Here is a 16,840-nt window from a genome sequence, read left to right on the forward strand (position 1 = left end):
GTGTATTAATGTTTTGTCTGCATGTGAGTCTGTGTACCATTTGTGTGCCTAATGCCTATGAAGGCCAAAAAAAAAAAAAAAAAAAAAAAAAAAAAGTGCACTGGGTCCCCTGGAAGTGGAGTTGTAGAAGTTTGTTAGCCACTTTGTGGGTACTGAAACTCAAATCTGAGTCATCTGGAAGAGCAACCAGTGCTCTTAACTGCTGAGCTACCTCTTTATCCACTTATTTTGCTTTGTTGTAAAATAAATTGTTTTTCTTAAAAAGCTTCTAAGTCACTTATTATCGTTTTTGTTTATCATTTCTTATTATTGACATAAAATATATAATATTTTATATGTATACTTTCATGTAGAGCACTATATTTCATATTACTATGCATGCACACATTAAATGATGTAATTCCAAGTAAATGTGTGAAATGTTTTCTCTCAGCTTGTGTCATGTCTGTTGTTTCTGATTTTTTTCTTTATTTCACTTTTTACTTGTGATTGTAGATTACCTCGAACTCACAATCCACCTGTTTTTGCTTCTTGAATAATGGCACTCCATCCTGCATTCCATCCGCAGAAAATTGCTTTTCTTTTATTTTTTGAAGTTGTTTCTTCTTTATTCTGTTCTGCTGACTTAAAGCTAAGGACCAGTTTAGCTGAAAAATTTCTTAATGAAATGTTTCTGAAGTGTATGCATTTTCAAATTTGGGGATGTCCAACTCTTTATTTTCATTTTTATTTTTAGTAGCTTTGCTTTCTTAAAAATAATTATTTCTCAAAAGTATAAAGATATTTTATATGCATATCCAAGTAGTTGATAATTTTAGTGCTTCAAGTTCAAATTTTAATTCAAATTAACAGTTGTGCATAATGCAACACCACGATCTAGTATTTTTCCATACATTTCTCTAAAAAAACTGTTATAGGAAAGACCTGTGATTCCTCAATTTGGTGCTGTTATCAAATATCAATTCACTGTATACCTGAGGATCTGCTAAGGTACTCTGTCCATCAATCAGATTACCCACATCATTGTTGATACCACACTGCTACAATTTGTATAGCATTATGTCAGTTCTTACTATAGCATTCCCCCAAACTTTGCTCTTCTTTCTCATTCTAAATTAGATATTGCAGATTGTTTGCATTTCCATGCAATTTTCAATGTTTACAGAAATTTGAGTCTCCCATCATTTTGATTAGGTTTAGAGATCAATTTTGTAAAACTGGACATCATTACAATATTGGGACTTTATGAGCGTGGACCAACTTCCATTTTATTTGTCTTGTCATTAACTAACCTGAACTAATTAATGATCATTTTACTATTGGAATCATTCATGTTTTGGTTTAATATAGTCTACTGATGCCACTTGAGATATTTTAAGTTTCTTGTTTTAAATTTTTTGGGTCAAAATATTTAAAAGAATAGCATGACAAGTGTTGACTCATACAAATTTCCAATAACTGGGATTATTGATTTCAGGTATTTCAGGAAATACTCAGTGAAAAGCATAACATTATTTATAAAGATAGTATAAACCTTACAGGTTGAAGGAAGTCATGAAGATTCATTAAATGAATCCATGGTGAACATTCTGTAAGTCAATGAGCCTATTCCCTCAAAGATTAGTATTGTGAAATTGAAGAAAAGCTGAGGTTCAAGGAAACTAAGAGTACACTACAATAAATGGTAATGTGATAAAAATTTAATCCTCCGTTATGAAAAATCAAATGTTTTAAAAGATGATATATGGATGGTTTGCAAAATTTAAAGGTACTAGTATTATTGCTTCAGTTTTCAAATGTCTCATTTGAAGAAGTAGTTAGATGAGCTAATTTCATTAATACTAGCAAATAAAAATCAAAATATTTAAGGATAAGATATGATCATATCTGCAAGTAAATATAACTGGCTAATCAAAATGATGAATAAATTAAAATTTATGCACATATACAACCACTGTGGAAAAAGAACAACACATGCAGTAGTTTTTACATTAGTTTAATGTCTTTGAAGACCTTATGTGCATTCACATCATTGCCGTATTTTGGCAACTTGTTTGCAGGAATATATAGTTTTAAGGACTTCTAATTAAACTGATGGTAGAAAAAATAAATATGTGGGTTATTTTTTCATGTAATTGCCCAATGGCCTGTTTGTTATTATTTGAAAATAGTGGTAAATGTTATGTTTTAATTGCCAAATGTTTCTTTAACATCTGGATTTGTTTTTCTTTGCTTAAAGGTAGGATAATGTCTCTGTACTAAAAGGTTAAGGATAATGTAATGTAGAAGAAATGCCAAGCCTGTGAATTTTATGTGCTGCTCTTTTTATGGTGCATTTTCAAATTAGAATTAAAAATTAAAAATAATCCTGACTGAAACTGTGGCTATTGTTTTTTTTCTCCCCCATCTTAGATAATTAAAAGGATAAATAGTTTTGAGCTAAAAATTTGACAACCCACAATAATGTATGTTTCAAGTTATGAAAAAAGTGTAATGTATTTATTAGCCAACATTTTTGTTCCATAAACTTTTACTTAGCAAATACTGAGTCAAAGGGGTACCATAAATCAACATGAAATTAGATGTGAGGAAGGTACAACTTCTGAGACATCCATTTATTTTCTTCACATTCTTTAGGTAACATTTCCTATATATAAAATGGCTCCAACAACCAAGACCAATTTAAAAGGAAAAGTCAGTGGAATCTTGAAGAGAAGGAGAATATTTATAACTACTGTAATTCATGAGGATTTCTTTTCTTTTTTTAGATTGTAGTTGAGAAGTTGAATTTGTCTATAACCTCAGTTGTCACAACAAATCTCTTTTTGTTTATTTGTTTGTTTGATTGTCTTTCCCTGACATGACAAAAACACAAATACCATAATAATGCTAGCCCTACACCTTCGCTTAGCATTCCTCTGGAAAACAATTTCATTTGGTCTCATTTGCATCATTTCATGTCTCCACTTTCCTCCTGAATATGGACGAGATTAATTTCTATGTGAGCTCACCAGAATGAGGAAATTGACTCTCTATTGAAAAATATTAATTTGTTAATTAATGCTTAATTGTTTTTCTTAGAAAGCAGGCAATTCTTTTCTTGCATGCCATTAGCCTCGACTTTCCTGGGAATGCCTCTCCTACTTAAAATACATCTTTCATAAACAAGTTTCATATTTCAAGAACAATGTTTTCACCATGTTAAAATATCAATAATGATATTTTACAGCCAGAACCTGATCAAAAACCGAAGGAAAAGAAGACTACACATGCTCCATGTACACCCACACTTTAATGGAGTCTGAGATAAAGATCCTGTTGAAAGTCAAAGATATCCTTTAACAGAGGATTGGCATTCAGCAATGAACTCAACTTTTTTACCTTAAGTCTATTACTGCTCTCCTGATCACAATGGTTCACAAAATGGTTAGGGTTAATTCCCTTTACTAAGAACCATCGACATGGTATTTATAGAGGGATTCATTTGCAGTCTTATTTCAAAGAGGTCAGCAGGTGCAATGCATTCTTTAGAGGGAATTCTGACTCATTTCTCCAGATTGCTAGATACTGTATTTGTCTACACAGTATGCATTTTAGGCATTGCAAGAATGAGAGGCTACATTTTTTCAACCATAGGCTTGGGAAACCTAAATAAAATGTTCATATACAAACTAAAGAATGGTACACATTTTTTTTAAAATCTGCTAAATGATGCTAGATATATGTTGTGTTTAGACTGTATACATGCAATATACATATATCAATCCTGGGTTTCTTTTGTCTCCTGTTATAATTATCAATAACTCTACTCTTTTACTTTAAAAAGTATCCTGTTTAAAAACTGTTATATGGACACATTAGCTATGGTATTTGGACATTCTTATATATACTTTCTACAAGTAGATAAATTCCAATTATGTCTGCATCTTTGCTGTAAATATGATTGATTCATTCTGATTGATTGTCACTGAATCATGGACTAAAGAGGAGCAAGCTGAGCTAACACATCACTGTGGAGGAGGAAGTTTCTTTCCAAATGCACCAGTTTCAGACATATAGCTACCAGGTTTGGTTGTATACAAATTAAAGGTAAAAATTCAGGTTTCCTGAACTGCTGATACTTTCAGCATAAGCATGTCCAATATAAGTCTCTGAGTTTTGAAAGTTTCTTTCAAAAGAAAATTAAAAGTAAATTATCCAGAGTATGAGTAAGGCCTTGATTTCCAGGTTGAAGTTCCAAGGATGACAGTTTGTCAAAATTTAGGATTGTTTTACTTTTACTTCCTGAAGTCAGAATTTCTTTTATGTTTTTTTACTCAGCTACACATGAGATTGCATATTCCCTTTGGAATTTGACAGTTTAACATGTGTTTTTTAACTCAATTCCTTGACATATTATATTTGTTAACTCTTACATTGTACTAACTAGGTGCCAAGAGTTGAAGGGACTTTATGAATGCAATCGTGAATATTTTGGTACATTAGTATCTATTATAACAACAGTTCTCATTTCATTGATGATAGAATTATGGACAAGTAACTTCAATATGTTGCAGAAGGTTACTTTGGGGCATACATATTCAGGAGATAAGCTGGGCACCTGACCCCACAATCTACAAAATGAAGCTTCATGTTTTTTTTTCTTTGTAATTATTTTTTTATTTACTGAGATTATTATGAAGGAATGGACTTTCTACTGAGAGTGACCGCAACCAGGCAAAAAGAGAGCAAGCTTCTTTCTTCCATGTCCTTTACAGAGGCTGCCAGCAGAAGGTTTGGGCCCATGTTAAAGGGGATCTTCCCACCTTTAAGATCTGGATTAAAATGGGGTCTTCCCATTCACTTCAAATGATTTAGTTAAGAATCGTAGCTTAGGGGTTTGACCATCCATTTGGGATTTAGTTAATTCCAGATGTAGCTGGCAGCTGTGGTAGTAGTAATAGTAGTAGAAGTCAAGTTGATAGCCACGAATAGCCCTCTCAATCTGAAATCCATAAATGATTCACACTTTTCTATTAAGACAAGACTTGTCCCTACAGGCATGGACTTTGTATGTCACTGAACCTGCATGAAAGGGGTCAGGGTGGGCTGAGGAACAGTAGGGACCCTCAACAATGGGCTCCAAAAGAAGACAAACGATACTCAGATGGTAGCTGTCCCAGATAACTTCAGTAGCCTTGAGAAAGTAACTGAGCTTCATGATTTCAATCTTGAAAATGGGAACCATAAACTATCCCTTTCAAGGTGAGGTAGGATATTCTAAATGGAAGATTTTAGAACAGTAGTGTTAGGGCCAAAAGAAACCTTAATCTCCAAACTCCAATAGGCTGTACAGATGTCCAGAAATGAGCTCAATTTGGACTTTAGGTAGATTTCTGACAGTTAGATAAAAGCCAGCATTTCTCAGGAACTTGTGAACTGGTTCCCATCAGCCAAAGGGAGTCATTTTCCTTATCTCTGGAAGAAGAGATGTATGTCTACCTGTGTTACCTATCATCATATCAAAGTACATGCTGACCCCCAGTATCCCTCAGTGTCCTAGTACCCATTACATATTTCAAAATCCATGTTAGGATCTTAGCCCTTCTCACCTCCTCATTTACCCTAAACTCCCTCCAGCTCATGGGCTTCTCTCCCCCAAGCTGCTCGTTTTCCTTATAACTATGCTATTCTCACTATGTTTTCTTTATGCTCTTCTCCTGCTTCTCTCACTATTGTTGTCTCTGTCCCCTGCTATTTTCTTCACTCTTGCAGATAGCTCTGGCTATGCCTAGTCTGCTGTCCATGTTTAGTCTGCTTCTTTCTCTCTCTGCTCTGGATTCTTCCCAATGTCTCTGGTTGTTCCCTCCCTAATGTCTAAAATAAATCCTTCCATGCAGCTATACCATGGAGTGGTCATGTCATCAGCTTGTATAAGTAACAGCATATTTTAAGGATTCAATAAATACAAATTATTATGAATAGTGTTTAAAATCCTAAAGCCAAGGCATATTCTTCCACATAGTTACCCTAAATTATAAGATTGCATATAAATTACCAGAAATAATTTAGGCTACATTTTAAAAACTTTTTATAAGATACTATTATGTATGAATATATTTAAAAATTAATTTCATCCAAAAAACCAAAATTATGAACTTTGGGGGGGTTCTGTTGTTGTTTGTTTTGTTTGGCTTAAGTGAGGGTTAATAAGGGGAGGATTATTTTAGCTCTGGAACAATGACGTTAGAGTCAAGGAAATCGTGTTTGGTTATATTATCATGTCATTACTATGAAAAATTCCACATTTCTTCAATGATTTTTGTAGATGTGAGCACATGTAGGATACATGGAAAGAGAGTGCAATATATTTTGCTGTCTTTTTCAGGTATTCCATGATACAACTAACACCATTTAAAAGACTGGGTTTCACCTTCATTCTTTACATTTAAAGTGTATTTTATCAGCAATTTTCAAGTCTCACAAAATAAGTATTTACATGACTACTTTGTCTATCATCTTATACTTGAAATTGTCATTTCTGTAATAGAGGTGAAGCTCCCCCAGACATTTAAATTTATTTTCTAGCACAGAAGAAAAATCAAGATGGCATTATAAAACTCTTCCTCAGTAAAGATATTTAAAGCGGAAGCAGCATTGCTCACATTTTCAAAATGCCAAGACTAATAACAACGCTTTAATATGAAGTATTTGCCAAAGGGAAATTCATCATTGAAATTATTGGCATCTTCAATGAGCCAGTAATTAAAATAAAATGTTGTATAACCCACACCATACATGTGTTGCAATGAATACATTTGAAATAATGAGAGTTGGTAGGTATGAAATTTCAGTAGGACACCTTCTGTTCACTCTAGAAACATGAACTGTAAAGAAAGGAGTAACGCAGTTTTAGACTGTGAACTGACTAGAGACTGGCTAATAGGACCATTGAATTCGAACATCATTAGTGGCATTTCTGTGGAGTTCTTCATTCAGGGAGCAAATTCTAAGAGCAATCTGGGAAGCCATAAATCCTACTGAGCCTGGGATAAGTGACATTCATTATAAAGAACACCTGGAGGGAAGACCTAAGCATTGAGTCACTGCTATAGAGATCTGATTACCTGAGCTCTGCTTGTCTTGGTTAAGGAAGGGAGCTGAGGAAACAAGGGTCTTTTCCTGTTATATTTTCTGTGAGTTATATAGCACTGTGTGGATAAAGCTGGTAGTTTGTGTAATGTGCCGTTGTTTCCACTGCTTGGGTTTTCCCCCCATACATTACTATTTGACATCACAGATCACTCATGGTACAATTTCCTTCTGTTGTGTATCCTAACATTCTATTCATTTCCTGTTAGTTAACAACCATGTACAGTTATTATTTTTATCTGAACAAGACTATATTTTTATTTTAAAAAAATCTATATTTTATGAAAAAACCTTTCACTACTCAAAATTTTCACCACACATTGTAAGGACACAATTAATACTAAAAGCGAGTTAAAATCCAATTCATATCATACAGAAAAATGACAAAGGTCAGTGAGTGCTTTAACTTCTAAATGATAAATTATTTCAATAGTAATAAATGGCACTAGTTTTTTTAAAATCTAAGATTTGTTAGTAAATTACTATAATAAAATGTAAATGTGATTGGCAGTTTTTGAAAGAATTATCACGGTATGAGAAAGGGTATTTACTAGCCAGTTCAATTAGCTATTCAGTAGGTTCTTATTACTATCTAATTGTAACAATATCCAGCACGTTTTCTGTAAATAAAACAGACTGCTTCAGATATTTTCTATAAAAGTTTTTCAGTAAACATTTGAGATTAAATTTAATGATCAGATAATAAGATCATTTTACTGGATCAACCAAAATTAAAATGAAGACCAAGTATTGTTATTCGCAAGAATTAAACAAGAAGCCGGGCGGTGGTGGCGCACGCCTTTAATTCCAGTACTCGGGAGGCAGAGGCAGAGCCAGGAGGATCTCTGTGAGTTCGAGGCCAGCCTGGACTACCAAGTGAGTTCCAGGAAAAGGCGCAAGGCTACACAGAGAAACCTGTCTCGAAAAAACCAAAAAAAAAAAAAAAAAAGAATTAAACAAAAAAACATCTTCCCTTTTGGAGTATACAATATAATAGAAGTATCAAATATGTATACCTAATTTTGAGACACATATATTTTTTTATCCAACAGTTATACTTCTAGAAACATGTGTTCAAAAGAACACTCTAGGTAAACAAGATGTATATTTTCTTTGTATGCCTTTACAATTGTACAAAATTAGAAATTGTAAAATGTTTCTTAAGTATTTTGGTAATATTCTATCCTATCAAATGCAATAGTTTTTGAGTATCACAATAATTTCTGGGTTGTCCATATGAAAAAAAAAGATGTAATTGTTACAGCAGATATGTCTTTCCATGAAGAAATAAAGTTATACATTGGTATACAAAATATAATGCCATCCTCATCTTGTTTTAACAGAGTCCATATGGATACATGCACACACAGAAGCATATTTGCAAAGAAAATTATAAGCAATATATGCCTTCATTTATCAGTGAATGTATCTTAGTTCGAATGGTTAGACATCTGTTCTCTACACATCTGCACATACATCTGTATTTTCTAATTTTTGCCAGGACAATAAAATCACAGAGAGAGAAGGAAGGAGGTACAGAGAGAGGAATAGAATATGCAAAGCCCTTGCTTGCTGAGGTGTTGAAATCCTCAGGTCTCAGGGTATGACTGATGAAGTGTTTTTGACACCATGCAGATTTTACATTCTCATTCCATGAGACAAGGCTTATAAAGAAAAAAGACAAGAAAGGGAAGAAGGAGAAAATGGAGAATTAAATGTTTAGAGAGACTAGTAGGAGAGTGAGTTCATTTCTAGTGTGTGGTGTGGCAAAAGAAAAAGAGCTCAGAATAATTACAAAGGAGGTTTTATAGTTATTTTATCGTGGTGATTTGGGGAGATGCAGGGAAGGCTGAGATGCGAAGAACACATGGACAAATTGCTACTTTTTCATTTATCTGTAGGCATCCTCCAGAACTGGCTAAGGATGTAGGTGTTTGGGATGTAGCTGCATTGCTCTGACCATTCATTTCTCCTTCCAGGCTCACTTAAGAAGGGCAATTAGTTATTATGTAATTTTGGAGAATTCCAGGTAAATAAACATTAGCAATTCATTGTTTATGCAACTGAATAATGGAGGATGTTGATTTTTACACTTTTCACATTTACCAAATGAGTAGCATAAGATATTGAAAGATGAATGAATGAATGAATGAATGAGACTTTTGAAGACCCTACCACTGAAAATATTATAAATATTTTCATCTGCAAAAATGTTTGTGCCTAGACTATTTTAAAACCATTTTCTATTCTCCTGCTATTTCCTCAAGTCTTTAATAAGTGCCTCAATGAGTGCTTTCAAAATGTTAAATGTTGGGGAGAGAAGGCCAATTTGGAAACAAATTACTAAAACCTCATTTCATAAGTATTCTAATAGAGATATGAAAAGGAATGCCAGAGAATGTGGAAAAGGTGCCTGAGGGATTTAGAGAACACCTTTGAAATGAGCTGAGACTGACACTGTACAGAAGTTTTCTTAGACACAGAGAAGTGTTGAAGGGTGCAGGGAGGGTGCTGTGGGTTGTCCTAGGGCGAAGGAACTCAGTGGGCAGGGGGAAAAATGCTGGCCATTAGTACCTGCCACTGCTGATTTTATCCCTTTCTGAAGAAAAAGGAGTATGAAGTGTTCTACCAAGACACAGCAGATTTTGTTTTTGTTTACAAAAGCAGAAGTGTTTCCACAGTGGAAGGGATCACAGGGGGCTCCCTAAGAAATGCATGAGTTGTCATAGAAAAGGTACAACGTTTTTCTCAAGTAAAATGAAGAAAATTTTATGGAATGTTCAGTTATGACAATGGGAATCTAATCTAGGTTTTCTTGAAACTCAGTTGGGACAAGTAGAAACTTCAGTTTAATTTTTAGTAGTAGGGCACACTGCATGTTATGGTGATTAAGACCTTCCAGATGCCTCACTACTGCTTCTCAGCAATAGCCTACCATTGTTACTAAATGCAGACAGCATGGTTAGGAAAGAGGAAAAACACTAATATGACATTTATAATTATTAATAATTAACTTTTTTGGACTTTACCCTTTCACTATTACATAACCTTGGCATCAAAGTGTAATTGCTGATTAGATAATCTCAAGAAAACACTGAGTGGAACTGAGTGTAATAGTGTAATGGTGCACCTCTAGAGTCCCAACATTCATAAAATTGAGGCAGAAGGATTACAAGTTTGAGGGCAGCCTGTGTTACAAAGAAAAACAGTCTCTTAAAAGAAAATGAAAAACAAAATACTGAAGAAGAAGAATAATGTTAAACCACTTATAAAAAGTCAATATTGAGTAAGACAAGAAGTCAGGAGAGATACTGTCCACCCCGCCCCCAAAAAAAAGAAATCAAGTAAGAAAATTACATAAGAGATCTGTGGGTTTGGCTATTAGAGATTGTTGGAGACAGTATTGAGCCATTGATAAATGGCAAGTGATGAATGTCTACAGTAAACAAAAATAATTTCTGGTAAATATTTTCTTTACTATTTTTTGTATATAGTTATAGATTAAAAAGAAGATTTAATTCTTACAATACTGAGCAAAGATAAATAATAATTAATAAATTAAGGAATATGATCATAAATAAATAACCTGAAGGTCATTTATATGTGATAAACTAAAATATCACACTTTGCCTACGATTTGATTTTCCAAGATCTGATCTTACTATTGTGACTTTATGGTATTATTTTTCAGCCTATATTCATTCTTCAAAGGCCATTTATTAAGTGTATACTTGTGGCAAGCATTGGTCCACATTTCTGGGTTCATAAGTTAATAAGACAATGTTTTATAACTGCTAATAAAATAGATAAATTTAGCTATCGTAACTTATGGTGCAGCCTGATCTAGCATTTGCACTGGAATCAAGAACCAAATGGTGAGGGTTTGGGTGTAGTGGACTCTGAAGGCAATCAGAAATGACACCACAAAATGTCTTTTCTACTGTCTTCAGTGACGGTTTCTGTAGAAAGAAGTGGAGCGCAAGACCAAAGAGCGACTTTGAAATAATTATTACTTTTTGTAGACAAAGGAAAAGCTCTGAGAATTGCACATAGCCCTGGGTGCAATGTGTGTGTGTGTGTGTGTGTGTGTGTTCCGTGCAATAATCAATTATGGTTGAAACCTAAAATTTGTAGGAGAAACAAACTTGCTTAGTTATCCAACTAACTGAGTAACTAATGTAACTAGACACATTACAGACAAGAAACTATATTACAAATAATGTTGTGGCCAGGACACTTAGCTTTACAAAAGAGATGTTATTTTCTAATATGTATGGGAAAAGGAAATTAAGAAGGCAAATTTTGGTCAAGTTAACCATGGTATTAGAGATGAAAACTTACCTTGTTTTATCTAAATATGCCCCACTTGAAAACCCCAGTAAATCTTATTCTTGATGACCACCCACCAAGAACACTGAAAAAGAGCCTAGAACTTTATCCCAAGAGTTCTAATGAGTCTCAGTGTGTTACCAAGTGTCTCGCATAGACAGCTGAGCTGTAAGGAAAAGCTGCAGAGAGCTTAGGACCCATCACTTTTGAACTGTGTGTGAGGTGACAAGTTTCTCTGGTCTCCGTGTTGTTTCTGTAAAAGGTGAATAGTAGTTTATGTAGTTTAAAAAGTTGAATATGTAGTTTATGGGATTATTGGATCCTTTATTAAATGCATAAAACTCACTTGCAGTGATCCTTAGCTTCACCAAATCATCAGTGTGATTCATGTTTGAGCAGCAGTCCTCTGAGGACAACATGAGAAATTAGAGTGGGGAAAACAATACTTCCATGCTTCCCAAAGTGGGTCATGCAGACCTCAATCAGAGTACTTGACAGCAAATGGAAAATGAGGAGTAATATTGTAATATATTTGTTGACCAACAGTTTAGGAAGAAGAGAAAAAAATTATAAATATTTCCTAGCTTCTAATTCAAATGTCTGTATGAATGGTTCATCACAGTGCTCTGTACTCTACCTGCTACTTACATGTAGCTCAACTGGCCAAGGATTCTCTCAGCAACTGGCTGCAGCAGACCCTGTGCCTATTGATAAAAAACAACCGGAACAGACCCCTTAGAATTTAGCAGTAGGAAACTGCTCTGACTATCCCACTCTGGACCTTGAAATTGACCTACTCCCAAGGCATTTAAGAATAAAAATAACTAAACAGTCTTCTCCCAAGCCTCCAGTTAAGACGGAGTCTTTTTGCACCAGTGATCACAGGTGTAGAGCTGGAGGGTTGTGTACCAAGATAGGATCAGACCACTCTTATCTTCAGGACATTTTGGTTTCATATGAGAAAATAATGAAATGAAGTTTTCAGACTGTGGGAAGGACTAAGTTTTTTCAGAGTGGTTATTCTACTAACAGATACAATGGATCCAGTATAATCTCCAAAAGGCATGAGGTGTTCAAAAAAGTTAGATCTGTGAAAGAAAATGAATTTTAGAATCTCTGATGTTACAATATCCTGCTGAATAAAGTATGGAGAAGTCGGGATAAGAAAAAGAAAGCGACAATGAAACAAATCCCAGGCAACACACTCCTTGGAAATCTTTCCTGTTGCTTGAGTTACATACACACAAACTATATTTCTATTTCTGTATTTAAAACCACCATCTGCAGCTCTACTACACAATCCAAGAATTAGGAGAGCTGAATATATTATGTGCATAAAGCTTATGTAAAGCTATTATAATAGTTATTTCATATGACTAAAATTTCAACTAAACTACGTTGCTTCCTTAAGACGTCAGTATAGTGTGCAAGAAACAAAGTATGACAAAAAGTATATATTAATAGTTATTTTAAAACTGAAGCATAGAGGAAGAGTAATAATTTATCCTAGTTTTTTATTTGCTTATAAGCAACTTTGTAGAAACATCTATGTTTCAGAAATTACAAATGAACATTAGTCACTCTGTCATACAAATGCCCTCAAAGCAGAGACCACTTGTGCCCTCTTTGTACCTCTGATTGACGTGTCACCCAAGATAGAGATGAAACCCAGGGTGAACCTGCCCTCTTACTCACAGAACAGCACCTTTTATGTCTTTCTGTGTAGTTTTCAGGAAAGAAAGAGTCAGTGTTAACAAACGAAAGCCACTTCCACCTTCCAAGGAATTAAATAAACATTGCCTCTGGAACTGAGCAGACCAGGTGAGGATTCTCCTCAGCCACTGTCCATCCTCTAGCTATTGAGAAGCAGCACAAAGACAAGAAAGGCAATTATACACTATACTGATTGAATAATAAAATTGCAACTGCACTGTGTCTGGAAACTTAACGCCAAAATCATGAGGCTGCCTCATTCCTAATTTGCACACATTTCAGGACCTGCTTCCCCTTTGAATAAAGGTGTTATTTGTCCAAGAGTTTACTTTGATTTTCCAGGTTTTTGAAGTTGCTTAGAGATTTGTGTTATACACTTAAATGTAACTGAAAGGTTTTAGGGTTTTAACAGGCTATTTTTGTGATGTAATATCCCCAAAAAAATCTAATAAACAAGTGAATTCAGGCAGAGCTAATTAAGCTATTCCTTTATTTTTTTCTTATTCCCATCACCTACAAACTACAAATAAGAACATTGTTTTCTAGTTCTCGACTGAACTAGTGACTCTACTCCTCTCAAAGTATAATTTTTAAACATGAAGCTATCACAGTATTAAAATACATGCCCACCCTTATATAAGTCTCCATGTAATTATAGTTTTATATAATTAGAGTTTCGTGTCAAAAGATTTACAGCTTTATCACCTCAAGCAACATTCAGAGCTGCCAAGAATGATTTATGCAATAATGACTTAAACTGTAAAATAGAATTCTCAAAGGAAGGGCTGTCAAGTGCTTCTACTTCAGATAAGTGGGTTTTTAAGAATTGATATTCTGGTAAACAGCAAGCTCTACTCTACCTAGAACAGTCACATACTGAGCAGGGTAGGAAGTATTGCTTCTCAGTGGGCTATGCTTCCATTGGATCTCACTGCATACATCTCTGGCTCGCACTGCTTGGGAAACCACTGGGCCCCTTCAGAAAACAAGCTTTCAGATTTAATGTTTTACTCCTCAAAACAGTTTTACTGCTTCACCATGAATGGTAAACGTAGAATATAGCAACTGTTCTTAACTTTCTCATTGTGTTCATTACATAACATATATTTCATTGAACTGCTAAATTAATAAGCAAAGAAAGCATTTACTAGAGATCCAAGAATTAAGGAACCAAACCATCACACTAAATGACCTCAGCTAAAAGGAATTAAGGAAACTTTAACAAACAAACCAAAGAAAATGTTTCTATGTTTTTTTTTCTGCCTGTCTGCTTTTATGAATACAAAGTGACTTGCAGCAGGTCAATAAGAGGTGAGACTATCAAAGCATTTGAATGTCATAAGCCTTCACTGATTTTATAGCTGTCATGTAAATACACCAGTAAACACTCAAGATTCTATTCAATGTACCTGAACTAGCATCAAAGCTAACCACTAGTTTATTGCATCCCAAGTAGGTAAACATATCTATATCTTAACAGCCACCAAGGGAATTTAATTTAATATGTTTTGTTGAAAAGTAGAAAGACTGAGTTCATCTATTCATTTCCTCCACCAACTAAAGCTAAATAGACAGTTTCTTGGTACCACTTAAGATACTCTACTCTTTAAAAGTGTGTCATATCTGAAAGAAACATCAATAGAGAAAGTTTTTGCCAAAAACTGACATTTCTATACTTCGACAGGCTTCCAAAGACTCCTTGTATGAAAAAAGTGACTTTAAAAAATTCGTATAGCTAACGAAACCATTCAGGCATCGATTTGCAATGGTCAATGCACTGACATCTTTACTACAGACTTTGCAACCAACAAGTTTGTGTTTAAATATAAAATTCTTTTTCAAAAGTGTTCTGAGCTCATTTTGTGATTACAGCAAATAAACTTCCACATTTCAGTTACCCCATAATAGATACAATTCCTATTTAAAACCATTTTGGAAGAGGTACTTAGTACCTAACTGATTTACTCAGAGTGGAACTTTAATTTTTTTAAGCTGAAAAAAAATTCTAAAACAGCCTTGAAAATATATCAACCAATGATGGACCAGCATGCCTTGAACAGCCACAACACAGACCATGTCAACCTTATCCTTTAACAGTCAGAGAAGAAACAACACTGAACTACTTACACTTTCAAAAGTCTAGTTTCCTGGCATCATGTAGACAAAAGAGGTAAGTTGCAGTGTTTGGTGACAGTCTCTATGTAGAAATATTTGTAGACAGTGGAACCTTTGGGCTATTTATAATACACAGTGCCACTGATCAAAAAGTAAGAGTAAACTGGGAAGAATTTAAGAAACAAGCTCTGTGCTGTTTGATAATCATATAATTGCTCTCATTCCAGAGCAATACAAAGTTATACAAACCTGTTTTTCCAGTAATACTTGATTACAAATACCCACTCAAGTCCAACTTCATATACTGGAAAAATCCCATAATTAAGAATGGTACATTTCATATCATGAAACATTTAATTATAAGAAAATAAGAGAAAGAATTATACCTTTCTTTTGCTATTTTTCTCTGCAGTTTTCAAAGGAGTCATGATATAGTGTAGACTACAATATGACAAACATTTGCCAAACTTAAATGTTTTCTAAAAATCTGAGCAGATTCTCTCCAGCCTCATCAATTTTTGTACATACAACATGAAGAAATAGATGATGCAATATTGGCAAAACTACAATGTACAATGTATTTTACAAGTATAAAATTACTAAATTGGCAAATGCCATTAAGTGTGCACCCTATGCATCTGTATTTACGTTAAAAAGCATTATGTGAGTATTCATATATAGTAACCTATTTATATTCCATTATCTATATCTGAATATCTATCTATCTATCTATCTATCTATCTATCTATCTATCTAATGAACACACATGTGAATGTGTGTGTGTGTGTGTGTGTGTGCGTGAGAGAGAGAGAGAGAGAGAGAGAGAGAGAGAGAGAGAGAGAGAGAGGATGTGTGTGTGTGTGTGTGTGTTACAGTATACATGCATGAACACTGTTCCTAGGGCAAGGCTATAAGAAGGTAGTGTGTCCTTAAAGTTGAAATAATGGCCTTAACTTTGAAGTGATAGTTTATGGTAGACAAGTAAATACTAATAACCCTGCACACTCACAGATCCTTTTCTGAATTTCTCACAAGTAATGTCTTCTATAATTCTTATTTTATAACATATGAATGTACCCAAGTTTAGTGGTTCAGTTGTAGAAGTTACTATAAACTCTGCTTAATCTTCTCTAAAAACAAAGGAAAGAGACAAGAAGTTCCATCCATCAACATTTAAAAAGCCAAGAAACATTCATAACTGTTCCAATCTTCAATTTAGATTACACAGTCTCCAAGAAGACCTTGTGAAATACATTCAAATGCAGGCAAATAAAATGTGTTTCTCTCACATTATGCATAGAACGATAAAAATGGTGAATTACTAATCTTCACATCATTCCTTTAAAAAGTGTCAGGGCTGACTTATGACATTCTTGTCCTTGGTGACATTAAGTTACTGCACCTCTACAGAGTTCAAACAAGGTACCCTTACACAAAGAAGAATTTTTTCCTACTGGGCCAATAATAAGAACATTCATATTTCTTGGATACTAAGACTTTATATTAAAAATTCATCTACAGTTAATTATATGGGGTTTCTCTGCATATGAAC

The 16,840-nt window shown here is 34.2% G+C and overlaps 1 protein-coding gene across 5 annotated transcripts in view; it reads right to left on the reverse strand.

The window, feature by feature from the left end:
* The window catches only part of Kcnh7 (potassium voltage-gated channel subfamily H member 7), a 446,991-nt gene that overhangs the window by 427,810 nt on the left and 2,341 nt on the right, over positions 1–16,840 (reverse strand). The gene's annotated exons all lie outside the window — the stretch shown is intronic.

Source organism: Peromyscus leucopus, chromosome 4, assembly GCF_004664715.2.
Source record: "Peromyscus leucopus breed LL Stock chromosome 4, UCI_PerLeu_2.1, whole genome shotgun sequence".
Lineage (NCBI taxonomy): Eukaryota > Metazoa > Chordata > Mammalia > Rodentia > Cricetidae > Peromyscus > Peromyscus leucopus.